This window comes from Arvicola amphibius, chromosome 5 (genome assembly GCF_903992535.2).
Source record: "Arvicola amphibius chromosome 5, mArvAmp1.2, whole genome shotgun sequence".
Taxonomy (NCBI): domain Eukaryota; kingdom Metazoa; phylum Chordata; class Mammalia; order Rodentia; family Cricetidae; genus Arvicola; species Arvicola amphibius.
The window spans coordinates 118,559,259-118,579,935 of NC_052051.1; the positions used below are offsets into that span (position 1 = coordinate 118,559,259).

The window sequence follows — 20,677 nt, forward strand, 5'->3', positions numbered from 1 at the left end:
CCATGGTACCTATGTGGTTAGCTGACCATGGTACCCACGTGGTTAGCTAACCATGGTTAGCTGACCATGGTACCCATGTGGTTAGGTGACCATGGTATACACGTGGCTTAGCTTCACCACAGTTCTGGCACATTGTCTTTCTATTCCATCTCTCAAGAGAGGTACCAGGTTGAACCCCTTTATGTGTTTCAGAATCCTCTCCTGGCTCCTATGAACACTGATGATGTCAGCTGGTGAGCACAAGGTGTCTCACCTGGGCCTTCATTCATCCTGCCCTCAGCCACCCTGACACCATCACAGGAAATCAGCAAAACATCTTGAGGAAGCATAGATATCATCTGATATGTTCCTTCCCTTTATTCACAAGATCACAAAGAGACCATGCCATAAAATTCCAGCCGAAAAGGTCTCATCTCCATGAGTCCCCTGATTTAAAGCAGGCTCCAAAGTGGAGTGTCAGTCCATGCTCAGGCAGGAAGGTCTCCTCTTCTCTAAGCCACTGAGTCTGTGTCCTGAAACGGCATCCAGTGATTTTGCCTATGAAGCCGCGGCCAAGAAGTGATTGGAAAAAAAAAAAAAAAAAGAGTAAACACAGCAGCAGCTTCCCTGCAAGAGAAAGAAACAGGTTTTATCACCTAATAAACACGTCTCACCAATCAATACTTATTTGCCCTCTTTTCTGAAGCAACTCCCAAGAGTCATTCGAATTCTCTCACTATGGATAATTCTTGAAGAAATTGCATTCCTACCTCCTAATGATCTCCGAACAAGGCAAGCACCTCATTTTATTAAGTCCAGCTACCTAGAGGAGCTGGTTCAGAGTGGAGCTGAAGATACAGCTAAAAGTGAGGTCTTAATCATTCGGACGAGATAGAACTCTACTGTGTTATCAAACCTCACCACGCCGATCTCTGGCATGCCAGTGGCAAGAACAAACAGATGTCAGGGCTATTTGTTTTGTTCAAGAGTGACAGGAAATCAAAAATCCATCAAACAGACATGTCAGCAGCAATGCCACAAGCATACTGGTTAGTGAGATTTATAAGCCTCCACTTTGGTCCATGAGAAAATTACCTTCTAAGCTTTCTCCATTTTCAAATGCCCACTTGGACATACAGGTCAGAGAGTTCATGGATGTTATTTTGATGCTAGGTACCAAGGAAAATGTAGGCATATGTTACATGAATTTAAATCCTACATTTGTTGTGTGGGAGGGTGGTAGGCTTAGCCCTGACTGGCCTGGAATTCAGCACCTTAAGTGTTGGGATTAAAGGCAAATAATGTAAAAATAGGAAATAATCTCTCGTCTTGCACATTTGTGTAACTCTGCAAATTGTCTTCTACAGACAGAGAACTGGGCTGGGGAGGTGGTTAAGAGGGTAAAGTGTTCAAAACACAATCATGAGGTCCTGAGTCCAAATGTTCAGAGAGCCTGTGAAGACAGACACAATAATAGTGCATGTGTCCATCATCCCAGCACTCAGACAAGATTGGAAATGGAAACAAGAAACTCCCAAAACACTCCCAGGCCTGGCAGAAAAAGCAAGAGACTGTCTCACATAAGGTAAAAGGTAAGAATCAATACTTCAGATTATCACCCCCTCCATTCCTCCTTCCCTCCATCATACACACAGACACACACACACACACACACACACCTGGATTTGCGCATATAAATGCATACATACACATATGCACATGTGCAAAAGACAAAAAATGGAGAGCTGCAAAATTTAAAAGTTGTTATATCAATTAAATTAAGAGCAGTGCTCATATTATTACCATGCTACAGTGACAATGTCTATGCTAGCAGAATGTCTGTATTTCTATTGCATGTGCACTGGATCTCTTTGAGTGACATCAGTGACCACTGTTGATGGTACTTTTAATTTCATTGTTGTTAGCATTTAAATATCTCTTCATGCCTTAAGATAGATAGCATAATGCGAGTCTTCATTAAGTGAGGTGTTAGCAGGAATGCAGAGGAGATAAACTGTCAAACTATAGAGCAGAGGTATGATGTGATCCATTTCACTGTTTTAAACGGCTACACAATCACCACCACGATCCTTGATGTTAATTTATGAAACTAACTCTGGAGACAACAAACTTTGCCCTTCTTGTTCCCAACAAAAAACAAAAGAAAAATAAAGTAAATAATTTAGAATCTAAAGAACGCAAGTTCTCTATCAAAACTATTCAAGTCTGCTGTTGCAACTTTAAATGTAGCCAAGAGCACAGCTGTGTTCCAATAAATCTTTATTTATAAAAGCAGCAGCCTGGATACAGCATATGGCAACAGTTTTCTGGACTCTTCTCAATCCATTATTATTGTATTATTATTATTTTATTTACTTTTGATGTGTGAGTCCCCTCTGTATGCTGTAAATACCATTGGTTAGTAAAGAAACTGACTTGGCCTATAGCAAGGTAAAAAAAAAAAGGCAGAGTCAGAGAGAAGCCTAGTAGCCCCCGCCAGAGACAGACACGGGATGGAAATTTACCCGGTAAGCCACAGCTACATGACAATACACAGATTAATAAAAATGGGTTAAATTAAGATGTAAGAGTTAGCCAATAAAAAGCTAGAGCTAATGGGCCAAGCAGTGATTTCATTAATACAGTTTCTGTGTGGTTATTTTGGGGCTAAGCAGCCAGGAACCAACAAGCAGCCTGCTGCTACAACGTTTTAGTTTTGTGTGTGTGTGTGTGTGTGTGTGTGTGTGTGTTTATGTGTGTGCACACATAGCACATATGTGGAGGTCATAAGATAACTTGTGGAAGTCAGTACCCTCCTTCTACTACCTGAGTTCACAAGACTGACATCAGACTACCAGGCTTGGGGGCAAGCATATTCTCCCAGTAAGCCATCTTCTAAGATGTTATTTTTAGTTTTGAAACAGGTCTCACTCCATAGCCTAGACTACTCCTAAGCTCTCAGCAATCCTGCCCCATCCTCCCAAATGCTGGCCCCTTCCTATTTAATTTTATCACTTTCCATCTCAAGAACAGTACACTCCCCACCTACAACTTATTTTTCATAAAGCTATTTTTGAGAAAGGAAAAAGGTTCCATCAAGACAGAAGCATTTCAAACTACAGAATCTTTGTAAAAATTGTCAAGAAAATGGGGAGGGAAGAGAATAAAGCTGTAGCTGGGCTACAACATCAAAGCCTTAAACTTTTCTGAATCTGACTTGCAGTGATGATTACAGAACTATTTATTTATACTTCACAAGATGGTACACTACAAAACCAACAACTAAATCATCAATTTAGTTGCATATAAATAATAAGTCACTGAAGCTGATCTGGGGAACAGCTTAAAGCTTAAACAGTAGTCCTTAATTTATAGTAATTGGAGATGCTGATGTGAAGAATATATATCCTTTCCTTTACATTTACTACTTTGAGAAAATGGGTAATGAATTATGACAGCCTGCTCTATGCATAGAATACAGGAAATTTGTGACACCGAGTGCTACTGCCCCACTCTGAAGTTCTGGCATTAAGCTGACCTCAACCACTTAGCTATTTGAGATAGAGCAAGCTGTTTCTTTTTATGGGGTAAATTGAGTTTTTTTTTTTTATACACCAAGAAAAGCCCAAGTCATAGGTTGGCCTCATGTGGTAAATAGAAAAAGAAAAAAAAGACAATCCAAGTGTCCCACCTCTTGATACTGCAAAAATATCATCATCTACAGAGTTTATACTGGACAACTGTGTGATTAAGTCACACACACAGGCCAAAATAATAGCAATAATAACAATAACAATAATACTCCAAAGTATTTTAGTGAGTTTATTATTTTTTGCTGCACTGCACTCAGCGCTGTCCTGGGCCACATGGGCCACAGGTTGGACATAGATGGAAGATAAGAGGCCACACTGTAAACTTTTTAAATTTATTCATCTTTACTAACAACACTTTAAACACAGAATTGATTTAGAACCACAAGATGGCATAAGCCTTGACTCCTCTTTTCAGGTGAGTTTGCTCTAACCTGGAGTTAGTCTACATTTAGAAGATAGATAGATATAGATAGATAGATAGATAGATAGATAGATAGATAGATAGATAGATAGATAGAAGATAGATAGATAGATGATAGTAGAAGAGACTTTGAATTTTAAAAAATCAGAGAAAAATATATGATCTTGTAACCTATAAAGATTTGTCTCTTGTAATTGTTTATTAAAATGCTGATTGGCGTAGCCAGGCAGGGCAACCAGAACAGGAGAATTCTGGGAAGAGGAAAGGCTGAGTCCACAGTCATAACCCAGATGCAGAGAAGGCAATATAAAAATGCCTGATAAAAGGTGCCAAGCCATGTGGCTAACACAAACAAGAATTATGAGCTGATATAGGATGTAAGAGTTAATAAGAAGCCTGAGACAACCAGTTTATGATAATGTAGACCTCTGTGTGTTTCTTTGGGGCTGAATGGCTGCAGGACTGGGAGGGACAGAAACCTCTATCAACAGATGAAAAACTGTTCTGATAACAGATATAAAGGTAGACATACACACAAAAATGCTGAAAGCCCAGCTCTCCGTTTTCTTGGTGTCCTAGCACTGACTGCCTCATCATCTCTACCCAAAGATGAGCTCAGGAGACCCCACAAGACTTGGTCAACCAGAACTCCAGAAGTGGGCCCACTAGTTTATGCTTTAAAATCCTCTAGATGTTTCTGATATTCACTAAAATTTCAAGACCACTCGTTCAAACTTTAGAAACTAGCAGGCACATGCCTTCCCAAAGTCCCTCATGTAACTTAGCTGTCTTCAGATCTCACTCCCTGGGTGAGTCGGGATCAGTGCCCAAGTGCACAAGCACATTAGTACTTAGTGAGAGTGTGGTCTATTAAAATTGAAGCAGCCAAATGGAAGCCATTAGAGATGCCTCTACCTGGGACTACAGTGAAGCAAAGCCATTATTGAATCCCCGAAGAGATCATGAAGATGAGAGCCACCATCAAGGCCACAGGGGTGGTAGCTCCAACCATATGTCCATTTAAGTCTATTTGGTCTGTGCAGAAAATAGGCGGATATTGGCCAATAACAGTTAATTATTATCATCAACTGGGAACTCTAATTATATATGTTATACAAGTTATAGTTGCCTTCCTCAACAGAGTAATACATTTCTTACTATATAATATGTGGCTCTTTTTCTTTGTGTCTGTCCATAAGACCCATCAGAAGCTACCTTTTTTTTCAGTTGGCATCTTTTATTACATGATGAGATGTATTTAGTATGTCTCATGATACATTATGAGATGGCCATGAACCCTTGATGACAAATGGTAGATGTTATAGTTTAAGGTGTCTGGGTGTCTGGTTGAGAAAGGATAGACTTGTCTTCATTTTCAACTGACTAGATTTGGAGGTGATTAGGAGAAACAATTCTAGGTGAGTCTGTAAAGTTATTTCCAGAAAAATTTATCCAAGAAGGGAAGACATGCCCAGAGTGTTGGTGGCACCACGTCATAGGTTAGGTTTCTAAATTTTACATCAATGGAAAAAGGAGAAGACAGAATGAACACTAACATTTATATCTGTCTGCTTCCTACTGTGAAGGCAATGTGACCAGTCATCCTGACAATCCTACCAACATAATGTGCTCCATCCCTTCTTAAAACATAATCCCAGATAAGTCTTTCTTTCTTAAAGTTGCTTCTGTAAGGTACTTTATCACCATAGTGGGCAGAGTTAACTAACATAGTGAGCCTCACAAATATGCCAGCCTAGAAAAACGGGGATGTAGCCAAGTTCTTTACAATTTGTTTAAAGAATAGGATGGATATACAAGCAAACCATATTTAGATTCAATTCTAACACTCTATGAGCACCTACTATGTGCCATGTCTGTATTAACTAAAATTATCTGTTTTAGCCCTGCAGTAACATTGAGATCTACGCTATATCAAGTATATACAGCTAAACATTCATCAGAATGGCGGGCGTTCAACTTGCAAATAAACAGCTCTCCAACCAGTGTCTGTTTAGAGGCATGGCTACAGGGTTTAAACTCAAGGTACTAGCAGGTGAAGGGGCCTATCAATTCTTCTTTGGTTAATTGCTCTCAAGTTCATTGTATACCACAATTGAGACAGCAGGTTGTTTATAGAAAACTGTTTGTAGTGTCCCTTTAAGTTGGCCTAAGATAATTTTGAATTGCTAGTCTGCCCAGGACAAACACTCCTAATCACTCAAGACATTCAAGCCAGAGCCCAAATACTATTCCTAAGATTCAGATTCCTTCAAAACAGCATTTCAGGTGGTGGGGAGTATATGCTTATTACGTATCCCTTATCCAAACTGACTAGAACCAGAAGTATTTTGGATTAAAAAATCTTTCATATTTTTGCAATATTTGCACATACATAATAAGATTCCCTGGGATTAGAACCCAAGTGTAAACATTAATTTCATTTCCTTTTCATATAGACTGTATACTCGTAAGATAATTTATATACAATACTTTCAGTTTACCTTGTTTGGACTGCCACCCACCACATAAGGTCAGGCATAAACTTTGTCACACCATACTTTAGGTCAGCATTCAGGAAGCTGCATATTTGGGAGAATTTCACATTCTGGTCTTGGGGATTAGTTTCTAGACTAGTAAAATGGATTTGTTTTAGTGGCCAATCAACACAGTCTGTTCTTGTGATCCTTCCTGCCCCAATTACGGCTTTAAGCCCCCTTCTTATTGTTCTGAGAACAATAAGCAAGCTTCAGCTAATCCTGAGAGCGGCCTTTACAAATCTCTGCCACCTCAAGGGCCTTCAATCATGGTCGATTATACCGAACAGTTTTAGCGATTTGAAAGCAGTTGTAACTCGGCGCACAGTACAAAACTGCTTTGAAAATCAGAAAGCCAAGCAAATAAAGCTGCTGAGCAGATAACAAAATGCCTGTGAAATAGTGTTCTATGGGTATCACTGGGAAACGTACAGCATGGATAGCCCAGGGAGACTGATTCATAATGCCAGGTTTATAAGCATGAAAACATGGCTTGAGTAAATAATTCTGATTCTGCTTTTGATACTCACTGGTGATTTTTATTCCACGAAGGGAGCACCACACTGTTCCTTTAGCAGCGTCTCCATTATTCTAATTCCCTATGGAGAGAAGAAAGACAAATCAAAACGCCATCTTTCATAGACAAGCACCATTACATTTATCATAACCTTTTCCCTTCAGGGAATCCGGGTCCCGGCCATATATTCATTGAAGAAAAGTGAGCTCAGTCATCCCTGACATTTTTGTAATATTTCACTCTGCAATTCCCCTTCTGCTTTCTCCATGCGTTCTCGAAGCTGTTTAGGAGGTGGGCAGAGCAGAGTTTGGAATCTGCTTACAACATCAGAAAGCAGCCCAAGCCAAGGTAAGCGATGTCTCACAAGCGGTACAGCTTGCCAGAGTTGGGATAATGGCAACCGTAAATGTTTGCCGAATGCTGACAATTGTGCTGGTTTCACTGCCAAGGTTCATGCGCGCTGGTGCGGACAGCAGGTGCTGCCTTATCCCACCGAGATGCTCTCCAAGAGGAAGGCACTCTTTCCCTATCCGCAAGCACCTATTTTATGGACCGCTGCAGGCACACAGACATCTCAGCCAAGGCGGATCATCACCTGAGGTCATGCCCTTTCTCCAGTGCCAGCCCATATCCTATGACTGGTGGATATGAAGATAGAATGACTCTCTTCCCTCAGTTGCCAACAAATTTAAGAGGCAATGCACCCTCATGGCTCTCCATGGAATAGCTGTGCCTCAGCCAGCCTCCCAGGCTTCCCTCCTCCTACAGAGATGCTCACGAGAGCCCTCTCCAATACACTCCAGGCGCAAATCTCCACCTCGGACACCTTGTTTAATACACACAAAACTGCTTTCCTAGTTAGAACACAGATGTTCAAAGAGGTTTAGCTATGCGCCCAAAGCTCCAGTGTCCAGATGCCAGGGAAAACAGACAGGCACTCCGTCCTAGTCTCAGCCTCACACACCAGTCAAAATAAGACAGTGGATACTCCTCTCCTAATTTGGAGACCAGTTCTGCAGGCCAGAGAATAGCTTGCACACAGAAAGACGGGACTGAGGCATAACCATGAGGTAGAGTTTTAAAGACGGCAAAGCGTGATCCAGGAGGAAAGGGCCTGCTGTACACACAGACTAGAAATCTTGACAATAATAGTAATGAAAAGAACTTGAAAACAGTTCCCCAAGCCTCTCCCAGAAAGGCGGGTTCAATGGGACTCTGGGGGAGGCCCCAGAGTTCTTTATCTTTGACGTTTCACGTGATTCTTAAGATCAAGGAGGGCTGGGCAATATTGAGTGAGCCCAGAAAAGAAGGGCTGGGACCCGCCATGGGTGCTTTGTGAGCCAGGAAACAAGGATTGGAAGGAATCAAAGGCATCACTTGGGAGCATAATAAAATAGGGGCTGGAGAAGTGGTTAAAGTGCTTGACGCATGAAGATGGGGACCTAAGTTCAAACACCCAACACATTTCTTTTTAAAGACCAAGAAAACAAGTTAATACCACATCTATATTTCCAGCACTGGGAGACAAGGGAGCAGAGACAGACTGATATATCAAATTCATTGTCCAGCCATTCTAGCTAAATCCATGGGCCCCAGGTTGAACAAGACACCTATCTCAAAAAGATACCATGGGAAATGATCAAGGAAGATCCCTAACAGCAACCTCTGGCCTCCACTGCATGTATAAACATGTGAACCTTGTATGCCCATATAAGCATACCCACATGAACATATGCCACACACACATGTGCAAACACACAAGTATACACACACACACACACACACACACACACACACACACACATCTTTCACACCAAAGCAGAACAAATGAGATAAGATTCTGAAGGTCCTTCCAGTTCTGCCAGGGCCATCACCCCAGATAATGCTGCAGTATTCAAGGATCTGAGAAGAATGGTTTGTCATATAAAGTAGGACAGCAAACCACAGGACAATAGCAGTCATCTGAGCCAGGAGACTTGAGCCCTATGTTCAACTCACAGCCCTTCCAAAGCTGGGTTCCTTAGGACAGTCACTTTGACCAAGCAGTGCCTTAGACTACCAAGGTCAGGGGACTTTTAGGCCATCTCTTCCCAACACACCAAACCAACTAGGACCATCCACAAAAGAGATTACAGGCTCCTCAGCCCCAAAAGTGACTTCATCAGAAATTCCAGGGGCAAGGCCTGGCACTCTGCATTGATACCACACTTTGTGAGATTCTGAAATGCAACTTAGAAGCTTTGTAAGATGCCCTCCAGCTCTGCCCATCTGGGCATGATGAAGTAGGCTTCCTATTAGCATACCTGGAGATGTTCTCTCAAACTGTACTTTAAAAACCAGTCTCCTGGTGGAGCCAGAGAGATGACTTGCTCTTTGCCAGGGACCTGGGTTCAATTCCCAGCACCTACACCAGGCAACTCACAACCTCCTGCAACTCCCAGCTCCAGGAGATCCTGCACCCTTTCCTGACCTCCTCAGACACCTGTGCTCGCAATCATACACACTCACATATACATAGAATGAAAAATAAATCTTAAAAAGACCTAGCCTCCTAAGTAACTGAGGAAGAAGTGGGGACCAAGCTGCAACAAGTAGTGGGATAAAATCTAACCCAATTCTAAGACCCAGACCAGGTTCACTTCCACTGTCATTTATCCAACAATATGTCTGAGTAATATTTACTGTGTGCCCACTACATGCACTGGATCTTTGATGGTAAACAGAGAAGAAAACGTCCCTGCCCTAATAGAATTTACAAGGAATTTTCTTTCTTGTTTCAATTTTTTCATGTTCCAACAACCCCCCTAAATCATGAAATGTCCTCCTATTTCCAGGAGGAACGGGAAGCGCCGCGACAGAAGTCCTTTTTCCGGAGCAGCTGCGCACATCCAGACGGTGTGTCTTTAAAACACGGAGGGCACATTCTTCCTTGGGAAGAGAGAACTAATCCATAAACTGTCTCATCCGTCTAAATTAAGACCTCCACCACTTACCAGGCCACTAATTGACGGAAATAAAGATTCCAAGCTTTGCCCTGGGAATTCCAAGACGTTATTTATTGAATCAATTACGTTCACAACGTGACAGCTGATTTCTCTTTCCCTCGCTCCCCCTCTCATACACTTTACTCTGAAGAAGAATGGTTAAGATACAGAAAGGGGAGAGTGAGGGCAGGGGGAAAGGCTTATAAAGCAAATTAAGAAAACAAAAAAATCCAAAGAGTAGGCCAGCCATTATTCGGCACCTTTCTTAGGAAGGAGGGGCCAAGTCAAAACCCAGTCAATAGTGCTTTCAAATAAAGTTCATTCTAACACTCCAACCTTACCCCCACCCCAGATGAGACTTAAGGAGGCTAAATTTATACCCCTTACCACACATGCAGAGTAAACATTAAGTGCACCCACCTTTCAGGTAGCTTTAAAAGCTTTTTTGGACTGACAAACCATAAGCCAGCTTGATTTTATTATCTCTCTGCTCTCAGAATGTTTTTTTCCTCTATTACTAGGCCATCTTTCCCCATTTGTCAATGTACAGGCAAGTAAGCCACCTCAGGGCCTCATGTTGCTAATGCCAGGACATCAAGGCCTAAAGGTACTCCCATTCTTAAGTCTCCGAATCTTTCAGGAAGCTTGAAATCCTTCACACACACCCTTCTCTGTTTCTGAGAAATCACTGATTACTACAAGACCAAAGCGTGTCTTCAGGAGAGGTAACATCGAAGATGACTAGATCTAGACGGTGTATTTATTTTATAATCAAGTTGACGCTCCCTTAAGAAACATCTGATTTACCTGGGAGGCTCCAAAGGGAGTCATATTAGACCTTACAAAAATTACAGGCATCAGAACAGTTCCCCAGAGGCATACCCATGCCGAGCTCTTAATAAGAGAGCTGCTCACTTAATTATCACAGTAATAAAAAAAAATGATGTCAAAGACCCCACTGGAAAAAAACTCCCTTCTTGTGGTTCATGGCTTTAGAGCAAATACTGCCTGTGCTAGCTAAATTTTTGTCAACCTGACATAAGCCAGAGTCATCTGAGAGGTGGGAACCTCACTTGAGAAAATGTTTCCATCAGATTGCCTGTAGGCATGCCTGTGCGGCATTTTCTTGACTGGTGATGGATTGATGAAGCAGGGTCCAGCCCATTGAGGGTGGTGCTATTCCTGGACGGGTAGTATTGAGATATACATTTAAAAAAAACAACAACAAAAACAAAACAAAACCGAATGAGCAGTGAGGAGCAAGCCAGTAAGCAACATTCCTCCATGGCCTGTTTCAGCTCCTGCCTCTGGCTTCCTGCCTCGAGTTCCTGCCCTGACTTCCTTCCATGATGAGCCGTGATGCTGAAGTAAAAACAAAATAAACCCTTTCCTCCCCAAGTTGCTTTTGGTCAATGGTATTTTAGCACAGCAATAGAAAACCTCATTAAGACACTGTCCACAGTACCAGCTGCCACTGTATGTATGAGGCTGCTGCCAGCAGCAGAGAGATCCAATAGGACATGATGTCCCTACTTAGAGGTCATAGTCTCGTGAAAAAATAAAAAACAACCAAAAGGCAAGCAAATCTCTGAAAAGTGATACAACTTATAGAAGAAAAACCACACGAAAGACAAAGGGAAAGAGAAGTCAGGGACAAAAGAAGACACAAGTCGGAAGAACAGCCGGAGGAGGAGAGACTGAGTAACTACAAGGTTGCTTATGAGCCACAGACACCACAGAAGGTGAATAGGGAGCCCGAGAAGGTTCAGGAAAGGCCCTGGGGTGGGGAGCACACAGAACTCTCACTGTTCAGTAATCACCACGAGAAACTGGACAGAACAGAGAAGGAAGCAGGAAGATTATACATCCCATCTTTCAGCCCCTGGTTCCCCACTCACATCCACACATTTTCTCCTCCTTAACACTACTTCTTCCTGGAAGAGACACTTGCACATAAAACCTCCTATGTAGCCACAAATGACACTGTAATTGGCTAATGGCTCTCTTGGAGACATCTGGGTCACATCCAAGCTTGCTGTGAAACTTTGGGCAAAATTTAAAATTCTTTATACTACAACTGCCTCCTTTTTGGATAGAGATAGTGACGCGGGCTTGTTCTAAAATTTGGGTAAAACCCTGTTTAATCTGATTACCATAATTCCCAATGTCAAAATGCTAGTTTATGGTAAACACCCTGCAATTAAAGAGCTGTGCTTTCCCTAAATCCGCCTGTAATCGTGTGAGGCTGGAGATACAGCTTCCCCGGTTCCCAGCATGAACAAAGCTCCATCCTCAGCACAGCTTAAACCAAGTGTGGTGCCATATGCATGCAATCCCAGCATTCAGGAGGCAGTGGAAGGGGAATCAGAAATTCAAGGTCATCTTTGGCCACACAGCAAGTTTAAGATCAGCCTGAGATAAGTGAGATCCTGTTGAGAGGGGATGCGATGATGAAGTGGTTAGCAGAAGTCTAACCACCTGAGTTTGATCCCCTAGAACAAAGGTAAAGAGACTACTTCACAAAGTTGTCCTGACCTCCACATACACAGCACGGCATGTGAAAACCCCACACTCCCCAACTTCCACTGCAACACACACAGAATAATAAGAAACAGGCAAACCAAAAAAGGATACATCCTGTGGAAGACTACAGCCTTGGTTCACAGAAGATGCACAATAACTGTGCACTGAATGAATGAATGAATGAATGAATGAATGAATGAATGAATCCACTAGCTAACCAGTCAATAATCAATTTGTATTCGTACCACATTAGAAGAGATGGCAAGGTGCTCAGTTAGGATGCAAATTTTGCTTATGTTTGAATCCCGATACTGTGTGCTCAATGCTGATGTTGTTGTAAAACGTATCAACATATGACTTCTGAATGATAGAAATAATGAGTTTAGGAAGAACTGATCTGAATGAATCTTACTCACGGTCAGCATCTGTGAAGTGCGAGTGGGAGGTTCAGCATCACAAGAGCTGCCGCAGAGATGAAGGGACAAAACAAGGAAAGGATGAAGGCATGAGAGGAAGAAAGAAGAAGGAATGACAGGGAAAGAGCCATGAGCACAACCAGGTCAAAAAGAGATACTTTTCAATGTGGAAGTTTGCGTTATAGAATCATTGGCCATGGGCTGGAGGGATAGCTCGACAGTTAAGAGCAGTGGCTGTTCTTCCAGAGGTCCTGAGTTCAATTCCCAGCAACCATATGGAGGCTCACAACCATCTGTAATGAGATCTGGGGTCTCTTCTGGCATGTAGGTGTACATTCAGGTCAAATACTGTATACATAATAAATAAATAAATCTTAAAAATAGGTGATAGATAGATGATAGAAAGGAAGAAAGAAAAAAAGAAAGGAAGGAAGGAAGGAAGAAAGAAAGAAAGAAAGAAAGAAAGAAAGAAAGAAAGAAAGAAAGAAAAACTGGCCACTTAACAAAAAGATTTGCATCCAATTTAGTTCAAAAACTTCATTACCCTTCAACTCCTATTTTCCATTAAGATGGTTCTATAGAACTTGTTCAGAACCATCTTGTTAACAACGCAGAACTCTGAAGACATGAATAAGATAGAGTAACACCACTTGGCTGCTTCAACCCGCAACGTGACCCGTGGCCCTAACTATACTCATCAGGCCCTGTCTGGCCAGTGTCCTTCCCATCCTCCAGACACAACCCTCCCTCTGCATTCCCCTCTGATCATGTACATGGCTCACATGCCTACTTCCCACTCAGAAACAAACCTGTGCCTTCTTTCTCACCCGCAGTTCTCGCTGAGGCAGGGCCCCAGGTCTTCAAGTGGCAGCCCTCCTCACTCTCTGCAGCCTCCACAGCTCAGCTCGGTTAGCCCCTCCTCCGAGAAGGCCTATTACTGTGGCCACCCCTGCTCATACAGACCAGCCAGTCTAGATCAAGTCTCTATACCCCACTGATTTTATAGCAATTCTCAAGCTCCTAAAATTCCCAGTCTTATCTGTCACCCCCATGAAAAGATATATTCCATGAGATCAAAGAAAACTCCCATGAGTGGCCACTGGTGAATCCCACCCACACTAGAACCCAAAAGTGTAGGCATCATTCGTGAGGGAAAAGAGGGCGAGAAAGAGAAATGAAAGAAGGAAGGAATGAAGGAAGGAAGCTAGCTGCATCCAGTGTTCTCACCCAACTATGAAAGAAACACTGAGCATAGCTCTCCAGAAAGAGATATTTTATCACAGTAAAGCATCTTTTAATTTGATGGCCAATTTTTTCAATTTAGAGCTGCCTTCATCTACAAAACTGGAATAGCACCAAATAACAATAATAAAAATTTATTAGCCCATGCAGTGTGCCAAACACTGAGAGAACCTTCCCAGAGAAAAGCTCCTCTAGCTTCCAATTGCACTAAAGGATTGTTATTTGTGCTTGGGGATGACACCAAAGCTCAGAGACATTAAGCATCTCATCCAAAACCACACAGTAACTAAGAAACAGAGCCTCCAGTTGACTCAAGGCAATCAAGCAGAAGAGTCTGGAATTCGGCTAGGCTGGAAGTTCTAATGAGAGTATGAAACTCCTATTACAAAGCTGGATCTGGACCAAGAGACTTTCTCCCTTCCCTGTTGACTTTGGCTCAAAATTTTTGATAAACAAATCAGATATTTTAGTCCTGTTCCCAAACAAAATGTCATGAATTTTAATATGAGTCAATATCGAATCACATCTATGAATTATCTCAAATACAATACTTTTCAAGTAGGAACAATCAGATACAATATACAGCTTTGATATACTTTTCCCAATAGTAGCTGATACAGTCTCCAGTAAGATTCATTTTTATTTTCATTAATCACCTCCAAATCTTTAGATGGAACTGCATAACACTAACTGCTACAATGATTCGATACCTCTGCTTCAATTATGAATCTTTCTCTCTCCTGAAGGAGAATATGTCTCACAATTTGCAACAGGAAATACTATGTCCCCAAATAAGAAAATCTAAAACTTGGGAAAGACCTTATATTTTCTACACTAGAAAAAAAAATCTTCAACAAATGTTTGAAAGTGACCTGTTTGATTTAAAGAAATCTACAGCCAAATCTACAGGAGGAAAGAAGGCACCGTTAATTCCATGGTCCCCTTCCCCCATAAAACCCAATCTGACAAGCTTTAAGTCCCTGGTATGCTTTTGTTATTAAGTTCTTCCTCCACTGTCCAAAATGGCTTAACCTGTCTCAATTTTGACTGTCTAGATATGTGACCTGTACATTGTTTTATTTCTCCTGGTTTGAACTTCGTATGAAACACAGCTTTCTCTGGCCATTAATCGAGGCCAGCCTCTCACACAGAGCCACACCCCTCCTGAGACCATCCGGCAACTGAACACCCATATTTGCTTAGAAGTCTCCATCCATGGGACACGTTCACTACTCCTCACCCCGCCTGCCTAATGACATGTCCTAATGACATGGCGTTCCCTGTTCTCCTCCAGCAGAGCGACTTCAGTGCCCAGCACCAGGGGACCCCATTACCTACTCTTGTTGCAACACACTAAAAAAATAACAAGACTTCTATCAATTCCCTTCTAGCAGACTTTTTTTTTTCCTGTTCATCAAACTTAAGCCAAAACATAGCTTCTCCTTGTCCTTCCTTGCTCTGAAATAAAATAGCAAGTCAAAGTGTATGCACATTTTATCAATGAATTGTCAGTAACAGAATGTACAAAATCTAACTGCTGCCAACAGATTCCTAGATAATTCTCCTTTTGTTTTATTTCCACCCTAGTCCACAGTCATGCTTCTGTGGAAGTCAGTAATATGTACACATCTTCAAATCAGGTGTTTCCTTGAACTGAGTAGCAGTTCCTACACCCAGAAGAGTGAGAACTTAAGGCCACATGGTTATGGAGTGACAGACCTAGAATAGTGAGAACTTTAGGCCACACGGTTGTCAAGTGGCCGGCCTAGAACTTCACCCTGGATTTCTCCAGCTGTTTTTACAATGAGCACTCACCTCAATGAATTGCCTTGCTTGCCTGGGTGGATGGAACAGAAGAAGCATTTTTGCTTTCCAATGCTACCTTGAAGAATGAAATGAGACAAGACTGGAGAGGTAGTTCAGCGTTTAAGAGCACTGGCTGCTCTTCCAGAGGACATGGGTTCAATTCCCAGCACCCACACAGCAGCTCACAACTGTCTGTAACTCTAGTTCCAGGGGATATGACACCTTCACACACAATGCACATAAAACAAATTTAATTAAATTATTAAGAAAAAGAATTAAATGGGACATCTAAAGCCACTTGCATACAACACACTTGCATTAACAGTGTTGAACTTTCTAGTCTCCCTGTGACCTAAGATGGGGTGGGGAGATGGAGGGTGAGGGATGGAGGATGGGGATAGAGGATGAGGGTGTCTTTCACCACAAGGCCCTCTTCAGTCAGTGTCCAGTGGACCATAAGAAATGCCACCAGAGTCCCACCTCCATCATCTGTACAGTCACAGTGTCTTTCCCTTGCTCATTGCATCACCTCAGGGACGCTACTGGTGCTTTCATGACTGCTGACATACCAGATGGTGAGCAACATCTGGCCACAGCGCTGGTCAACACCAGAAACACAAATAGAGTCTGGGTCCAGGGAAGAACTGGTCCTCAGCAGGCAGGCAAAGCCCTCTGTTGTGCCATGCTGAGCACACAATATTACTGGACTCATCAATCCTCATGCCCCATCTGAGCTAGTAACACAGAAGACGTGAAACTCGAAATTGCGTCAGGAATCTAGAGCGACTCTCCTAGTGTCCTAAGGCCTTTAAAGGATGTGTTCACTGCCTAGTGTGGTGGTACACTGCTACAATCCCAGCACTTGGGAAGCCAGGCTCCACTTCACAGCAAGTTCAAGACCAGCCTAGGTCGTATGGAAGGGAAAATGGGATGGAAGAAGGAGGACAGATGTGTTTGCAGCTTTCACACTATTGCCATGCCGTTTATTTCCATCTGCGTGCATGCCGTCTTAATTTTCTAGCTTTAGGAGAAACAGAATGAGAACAAAGCACAAGCAGCGTTTGCAATATCCTCAGAGCAAAGCATCACACCACACCTCCAACTGCTTTTCTACCAGAGGAGTCTCACTGCTGGGCCCGATAGAAGCCAAGCACAACCACAGGAAGCATTCCTGCCCCAATAAATTGTCTATGTATAGAACATCTTGGCCGGCTGTCCAACCAGCATTTGTCTCCCACTTGCTTGGTGACTCTGTGTTGCTCTAACAAAGCACCATGACCAAAAGCAACTGAAGGAAGAGCATACTTGTTCTTGTTTACAGATCCAGAGGGAGAATCCATGATGGTGGGGATCATGGCTTCAACTCCATGCTAAGAGCAAAGAGAACTGGAAGTGGGGTTTTTAAGTCACAAAGCCCAGCCTCAGACATACTTCCTCTCTCAAAGTTCTACCTCCTAAAGGGTCCATAAGATCCCCAAGCAGTGCTGCCCACTGGGGACCAAGGGCTCAAATACCTGAGGCTATTGGCTATCGGAGGCATTTCTCATTCGCCACATCACTAAAGGTCTTTTGGTGCTAACCATGCCCATTATTTATTTCTTGGTGACAAAAAACACAGATGAGAAAAGTACTAAGTCCCTTTGGGGAGCTACAGTGCCATAATTAATGGCAATATAATGAAAGGCCAACATATGATGGTGGTCTTCATCATCGTACACTCTGTGGAGGGGCACACAAGGAAGCAGTGAAGAGTTCCAAAAGCAACTTCGAATAACGGCAACATTTATGAAAGGCACTATAAATAATAAAAACAAAATCTTTCCGCACAGATTTAAAGGTGAGTGAGTACTGACTTCATTTGTTTGACTAGTTGTTTGTTTTGTTTGTTAACTTGTTTTTGTCTTATTTAATTGGTTTTTCACACAGGGTGTTGCTATGCAGCCCAGTCTGTCTTTAAACTTGAAATCCTCCTGCCTCAGCCTCCTGAGAGTTGGAACTAACTGTATAACACTACACCTCAAGCTTTCCGAAAACGAAGTCTGGCAGCGCTTAGGCAAACTTATATTTTAAAATCCCCGATTCCTGTTAGAAACTAGTAAGTGGTAAAGAAAAGCTGAAGAATCCTAGCAGTTTTCAAAAGTCACTTCTCCAAGTCAACTAATTACACAGGCAGTGTTTTGACTGGTTGACTCCTAGGGCCATATCCTCTGCTTAGTCTCAGATAAATCTCCACAGATTAATAACTTCCACATGGATGAAGCTCTAAACCTGTCTTCGATGTAGAAAATATTATGAACATCTTTCCTTTGATAAAGAAGTATTTGAAATTCTTTCCTTTGGCACAAAGGTATTTAAAGGAATTTCCTTTAAAACCAAGCATTGAAAGCAATTGCAGCTCTTGTGGAGAAATCCGTATGAAATCCTCAAGGTGGGGGACAACTCTTCGATTTATTTACCTCACTTGGAATTTAACTGGCCAATTCGGGTTCTCTGGGAAGTGCCTGTTACATGGCAGACATAAAGACGTGAGCTGCTAGGAGAGTGAGCTAGAGAAACAGGGTGGTTCTCTATCTTAAAGCTGCTTAGCCTTGGGGTTGTAGCTCGGTGTCAGAGCACTTGCCTGGCAGGAAGCCCTGGGATTAATCTCCAGCACTGTTAAGACTAAGACCATACATTCTCATAGCAGAGACACAGTAATAATAATTTTTCCAATTTGAAATCAAACATGTACGCAGCCTGCTCTTCGGTGTTAAGACAGAGGTCTTAGCACCTGATTTGAATATAGCACTAAGTCTTGCCCCCTGTGTGGTCTTAGGCAAGGAAACTCACCTGCCTGTGCCTTCTCATTTATTACAGACTCATTTAGGGCACCCACCACAGACAAGGGTTGAGCCATCTGAACAAGACAAATTCATGCAAAGTACTCGGGCTCCCAAATCATCACACTAGGGATGCTTGCACATCCTTGTCTACTGTTTACTATTCAGTCTAAAGGCCCATCCCACAGACGACCAGAAAAAAGAAATGTGGAACGCACACAACAGGGGTTCGTTGTGTGTATATACCATAACCCAGCCATAAAAGAACAAAATTAAGCATTTTCAGGAAAATGGATAAAAATGGAGATCATTTGGTAAGCAAACGCCAGGCCCAGAAAAACAAATATTGTAGGCTTTATCTCATATACAGAATGTAGATTTAAATTATATGTATTTGTATAGGTATATTTTATACAGACCATAAAGTAAAAGGAAGACTATCAAGAAAGGGAGGAAAAAGTCTGAAGGGGGAATCAACAGAGCTTCGTGAAAATATGTATGACATAAAGACAGAAGGAATTATTTACAGGTTGAAAGGAACCTAGTAAGAGTATAGAAGTGGGGATGAGGAGAGAAAATTGTAATTGTCCAAATAGTAACAAAATATATACATATACAGGTATGGAGATGCCACATTGAAAACTACTCCTTTCTACACTAATTAAAATTCAATAGATAATAATAATGGTGATATATAAAATATATTACCCGTGCCCAATGTTCTTATTGCCATCCCATTGTTTCTGTATTTGGAAAGAAATTACTCTGCTTTAATATTAAATCAAAAGAGAATAGAATCATAAAATTATTACCATTTCTGGAAAATAATATAATAATGTGTTCATTAAGTTAATAAATATCCACTGAACCCTGAGGAACTTCTGAGTCCTGAGGACAGAGTAGTATATTCCATCTGGAAATCACTTAGTAAGAAACAGGAAACTTTACACAGACCGGGGAAACAGTTACATTTGTAGGAGTTCTTCAGTTAATCTTTTCTAAGACAGCATTACAAACATAAAAGGGTCTAGCCTCCAGATGTTTCACCTTGTGTCCCTTTGTGACATTATAACATTGAGAAGCATTGTGTGTTAGAAATAACCTCAATGTTCAGCACTAAATAGCAAAGTAAGCTATAACTACTTAATGAAACTTCAAAACGATGGTTTTGAAGCTTATGTAATTAGTATAAAGGCATTTGTGATGAAATGTTATTTGAAAAAAAGATGTATAATTGCACTAATAATGTGGACATCAGTGTCTGAAATATGCAAATAAAGACTAGATGAAAATGTACCAATTAGGCTTGTTGGCTTGTTTAATTTGTTTTGTGTTCTTGTTATTTTTTTTTTAACCAAAGTCTTGCTATACAGTGCAGGCACGGTTCTCCTGCTTCAGCACCCTGAATGCTAGAATTACGAGCGCACACCAACCAAGCCTAATTCCAAACTATGCTTTAATGCAAAGATAACAAAGATCACTTATGGTGTGTTTCCTGCATGCCAAGGTATCTTACATGCTTCATTACACTTGCCTGTGATTCTCATGCTCACGAGGCAGACAGCATTATTCAAATGCCACCCGGAGAAAGGTTGGGCTACAAGATGAGGAAGGGCTCAGATTAAAACCCCGGTCAGGCTGACTCCAAAGGCAGGCTCATTATAACCACTAAACACTGTCTACAACACTATAATGGGGAAAAGAAGTTTTTGCTTTTAACTTCCTTGCACTTTGCTTTTTAAATAATGACAACACAGCAACCGATCATTTGCTTTGTGCCAAGTCCTGACCTGTGTTGTTTTATATAACTCATTTACTCCTTCCAAGGGCTCTGCAAAGTGGG

The 20,677-nt window shown here is 41.8% G+C and overlaps 1 long non-coding RNA gene across 1 annotated transcript in view; it reads right to left on the minus strand.

Moving 5' to 3' along the window:
• Nucleotides 1-332: 332 nt before the first annotated feature.
• LOC119815011 overlaps nt 333-20,677 on the minus strand; it is a 33,947-nt gene continuing 13,602 nt past the window's right edge. Inside the window, exons 2-3 of the long non-coding RNA XR_005285486.2 lie at nt 7,058-7,126; nt 333-606 (exon numbers count right to left, since the gene is read on the minus strand). This is a non-coding gene — a long non-coding RNA (uncharacterized LOC119815011). The remainder of the gene's footprint in view (nt 607-7,057; nt 7,127-20,677) is intronic.